This window comes from Arachis hypogaea, chromosome 17 (genome assembly GCF_003086295.3).
Source record: "Arachis hypogaea cultivar Tifrunner chromosome 17, arahy.Tifrunner.gnm2.J5K5, whole genome shotgun sequence".
Classification (NCBI taxonomy): domain Eukaryota; kingdom Viridiplantae; phylum Streptophyta; class Magnoliopsida; order Fabales; family Fabaceae; genus Arachis; species Arachis hypogaea.
The window spans coordinates 24,647,608-24,652,771 of NC_092052.1; the positions used below are offsets into that span (position 1 = coordinate 24,647,608).

At 40.6% G+C, this 5,164-nt stretch overlaps 1 long non-coding RNA gene across 1 annotated transcript; it reads left to right on the top strand.

Moving 5' to 3' along the window:
* The first annotated feature begins 4,089 nt into the window (after positions 1 to 4,089).
* On the top strand, positions 4,090 to 4,810 carry LOC114925605 (uncharacterized). Its single transcript, XR_003815008.2, has 3 exons — positions 4,090 to 4,436; positions 4,565 to 4,627; positions 4,725 to 4,810. It is a non-coding gene; the product is annotated as an uncharacterized lncRNA (long non-coding RNA).
* The last annotated feature ends 354 nt before the right edge of the window (positions 4,811 to 5,164 follow it).

Here is a 5,164-nt window from a genome sequence, read left to right on the forward strand (position 1 = left end):
AATTTTCACTGACCAAAAAAAAATTTTTTTTTTCATTTACACAGTAATGCCTAATGCTATGATTTTCACTAAAAAAAGTGCATCACTATATTTTTTTCTTTTTTAGCCAACCAAAAACATGAAACCTTCGGACAAAAAATCCCAAAATCATAATGACTTTTATTAAGGTTCAGTTTGAATAAACAATTTAATTAAACTTTTTTGAAAAAAGAAATATGAAAACTTATATTAAAAGTAACTTATAAATAAGAAAAGTGCTTGATTAAGTTCTTTAGTCATAAAAGTGCTTATTTTAAAAAAAATGATAAAAAAAAACCTTTAGTATAGGAGAAGTTATTTTTTTACTTCTCCATAAGCACTTTGGTCCGTTTGGAAAACTTTAGAAGTAACTTTTTTTAACTTTTAACTTATGAAAAGTAGTAGTATTAATGTCTGGTACAATTTTCAAAACCAAATTGCAACTTTCTAAGAAGCTATTTAGGAGCTTATAGAGAAGTTTAAAAAATGACTTCTCTCATAATACTTCTACTTTTCATCACATTTCTATAAAATAAGTAGACTAAAAGACAAATAGGTCCCTGACCTTTTAAAACGGGGACATTTTCGTCCCTCAAGATTGGAAAATACATTTCGATCCCCCACGTTTTAAAACGGGAGACAATTATACCCTTCCGTCCGTTTTGGGAACGGCAACGGAGCCAGCTGACATGGAGGGGCACTGAATGACGTGGCCGTTACGCTCGCTGAGGTGGATTGGGACGAAATTTAAGTGGACAAATTAGTCCCTGAAGTGCCAAACGACGCCGTTTCCACCATCCCCCATATTTGAAGCTTTGCATTCCCCATAACACCCAACCCTTACTCCATATATTACAGAAAACCCTACCAGAATAGAAACGCCCTTCTCCCTCCAAAAAAAGAACGACTTCCTACAGTTGAAAGCGGTGGTGTGGTCAGTCGAGGTGGTTGGTGTTGAAAGTTACGGCAAGCTTTGCGTGGAGAGGAAGCTGCCATCGTCTACAGAGGTAAGGGTGATAATGAAGAGTTTGTGTGTTGTTTAACTGAGAATGCATGGGGTTGGGTTATGGGGGGACTGCAGTTTTTTTTTTTTTGTTTTGGGGTAAAAGAATGAGGAAAATGTATGTGAAGTTAACTGATTTAGAAATTTTGATTAGGTAGAGTTTAATCTCTGGTTTATCTACCTGTGGACAATGCAGATGGATGATATGTATGTGGTACCTGTTTTTCACCATGGAGGCCGTTTTGCTAGAAAACCCAGTGGAACTCTTGAGTATATTGGTGGGAAAGTTGAGAAATTTCCGAAGATGGACTTAGACTTTGTGAATTTTGGGGATTTGGTGACATTGTTCAAGGGTTTGGGGTATGCATCATATAGGATAGTATATTGGTTTGACCCAACTAGCAGTGATCTTGAGGGTGGACTGCACATTCTGAGAGGAGATGCAGGCATCAATGAACTCCGAGAGAATAAGATGAAGAATTCAACGACGGATGAATTCTACATTTACTTCGACCATCCAGTTGATGAGCCAGAGATAGTGGATGAAGCTACTGCGGCAGAAGCAGGGGTGGAAGAGTTTGATGACCCAATTGATGTGGACAGCATCATGAGAAAGCTCTAACCATCACCATCCACAGAAGCTGATGGGCAAGAAAGTGAGGAGGATGAAATGTATAAACCTCCTCCGAGTGACTCAGAGACTGTTTTGGATGAGGACTGTTCCAGTGTTGATGAAGACGATGATAGGATGAGGAAAAAAAGAAGTGTGAAAGGAAAGGAGAAGGTTCTGCCAAAGACAAATAGCAGTGTGAAAGAAGGGCAGGGGCAGAGTCAAGTGGAGTTAAAAACAGAGGTAGAGTAAGGAGTGCAAGGGGTAGTGCTGCCAAAGGTGATGGGCCTACTGTGAAGACCAGAGGAATAGCCAAGCCCAAAGAAACTGGGCCAAGAGAAAAGCCCAAAAAGACCAGGCCTGCTCCGAAGCCCAGAAGGAATGGGCCTAATGCAAATCAACAAAGAAGTAGGCCTGCTGTAGATGCTGAAGAACCTCACCCTAATGTGCAACCCAGGGATCTGCCTCCAATTGGACTCTATGTGAGTGAGGAGGTTTCAGATGATGATGATCCGATTTATGAGTATGTATCAGAGGAACTCCACACACCAGTGTCTTTAGAGGATGAGGGAGAAAATCATGAGTTTCCAGTTTTCAATGAAGAGTATGGGTTCGGGGAGGGTAGGTTCGAGATAGGAACAAAGTTTGCAACAATTGATGGGTTCAAAGAAGTGGTAAAAGACATGTTCATTTCTGAAGGGAGGGAATTGCTGTGGATCAAAAATGATAAAGAAAGGGTGAGGGTTGGCTGCAGAGGTGAATAATGTCCATGGCTGGCACATCTATCCTACAACAAAACATTATTATGTTATCAGGTAAAGACTTACAAGGCAGAGCATACATGTGCTAGAGACCTGGGCAGCAATGCAGCTGATCAACACTGGGTCAGCAAGAAAGTGGAGAAGAGAATGGCTAGTCAACCTCATATGACTACTAATGAGGCAATTGAGTTTCTTAGAGAAGACTTTAATCTAGTGTTGCATCCGAAGATGGTCTACAGGGCAGTGAAAGAGGCCAAAGAGAGGATTATGGGAAATGAAAAGGAACAGTATGGGAAGCTTAGGGACTATACCATGGAGATCATTAAGAGTAATCCGGGATCGACTGCAAGAGTTGATGTGATCCCAATCCCTCAATCCCTACCTGTCTTTGACAAAATATATATCTCCTTTGAGGGTTGTAAGCAAGGCTTTAAGTCTGGGTGTAGGCCTTTCATCCATCTAGATAGAGCATTTTTGAAGGCATATCATGGAGGCCAACTACTGTCAACGGTGGCATAGGATGCCAATAACCAATTCTACCTAGTAGCATATGGAGTTGCAAGATCAGAGACAAAGAAATCCTGGAAATGGTTCCTGACACTGCTTCAGGAAGATCTGGGTGATGCACATCAATTTAGTGCATATATGTGTTTGCAATGGATATTAGTGCATAGGTGTGAATGATATTTTGAATACTGCAAATATGTGTTTGTAATTGAAGTTATTGTAAATTACTGAATGCAATTTAAACTGCTGCATATATGTGTATGCAATATTATGTGTTGGCAGGGTCTGCTACCAGCCTTAAAGGAGGTAATGCCGAGAGCACATCATCGGAACTGTGTGATGCACATGTGGAAAAACTTCATAAATAGGTTCAAAGATATGCACATTAGAGACATCGTATGGGACTGTACTAGGTGCACCACTGAACCAGAGTTCAAAGAGACCATGGAGAAGCTGAAGGGGGTGAATAAGGCAGCATGGGAGTATCTGATGAGGTTTGAACCAGCCACTTGGGTTAAGGCTTTCTTCAGTCATGGCCCCAAGGTGGATAACCTAACTAACAACATGTGCGAGGTATTTAATTCAAAAGTCGTTAAGTACAGAATGAAGCCAGTTTTGACTATGTGTGAGGAAATTGGGTGCTACCTAATGTGGAGAATGACCAAGCATATTAGGCTGTTAGAGCACCATAGTGGAAAGCTTGCACCCGTTCAGGAGAAAAGGTTGCAGAGGCTGATAAAACCCAACAGCAAGTGGATTGCCGAATGGGTGGGAGATAACGAACGAAAGGGATTTCAAGTTAGCAGAAAGCAAACCAAAGTAGATGTGGATTTGATCAAACACACTTGTTCATGCAATGTTTGGCAACTGACTGGTATATCTTTAATTTTGAGTGATTTTCTTTAAGGCTGATCTACTATAATGCTAGGTAATATGTTTTGAATGATTTCAGGGCTGATCTAATATAGTGCTAGGTAATATATATGTTTTGAATACTTTTAGTGATGATGTAATATATTGCTATATAATATGTTATGAATGATTTTAGGGCTGATCTAATATAATGATATGTAATATGGTATGTGATTTTGATTCAGGCATGCCATGCATTCACGGTATTGCTGCAATTAGAAAGAGGCATGACCAGGTAGATGATTATGTGCATCCCTGGTTATGTATGAAATCTATTCACAAAACATATGCACATTGCATAAAACCAGTTCCAAGTGAGGAATTTTGGGTAACCACTGACCAGCTGAGGCCTGCTCCACCACCCATCAAGCGACCTATTGGGAGGCCTAAAGTACACAATCGCAACAAGGATCCTGCTGAGGCTCATATTCAGGGTGACAAGCTTAAGAGAAGCTTTCAAGTGACATGCAGCAAGTGCAATGAGAAAGGCCACAACTACAAGACATGTAAGGGAGCACCAAGCAACCCAAACTGGAAACCAAAAAAGAAAAAAGCTAAGAAGACTGATGCAAACACAGAACCCTTGGAGCAGCTTCCCCTATCACAATCAGCCCCTCAACCAGAGGTATCCCTGCTATTGTTTAGGATCGATCTGTACATTTTAAATTTTGTCAGTGGTTACGATGTCCTATTAACTTTTTTTTAAGGACTAATTTGTCCATGTTCTTTCCTTGTTTGATCTATGTTGCATAGGATCAAAGCCAGACACAGACTGAAAGTTTGGCTGAGAATAGTGCTGTGCAAGAGAAGTCTACAGTAAGCATCCCCCACCCTAAATAATACACTCATAATCACAATCACTTTATTCATGTCAATGCATTTGAACAACTGAATAAGTCGGTTACTTTTGCAGAATCATGTCATCAGCCAGAATGCTGCAGCAACAACACCATCCGCTCCAGTCCAAATTCCATTCAAGCCTCCATCCCAGCAGCCAAGAATTGGGCAACCCAAAACCCCAGCTACTTCCTCCAAATTCAGACCCAAGCAGACAATCAGAAGGCCCCGAGCAAGTGCAAATCCACCTTCAAATCCACCTGCAACTCCACCCCCAGATACAACCCAGACTCAAAGCACTAGTGCCAGTGTCGCTACATCAGAGGAGACCTTCAAAGTTGCTGGCAGTGAGGACATAGGAATGAATTTCATCCCAACTTCTGGATCTAAGAATCAGAAGAACTGAACACTACTGAATGAATTTCTGTTTTTTGTCATAGTCTTCAGTATAAATTAAACAACACTGTCTACTTATTGTAGTTTGGCAAACTTGTTTATATGCCAACCATATGTTTT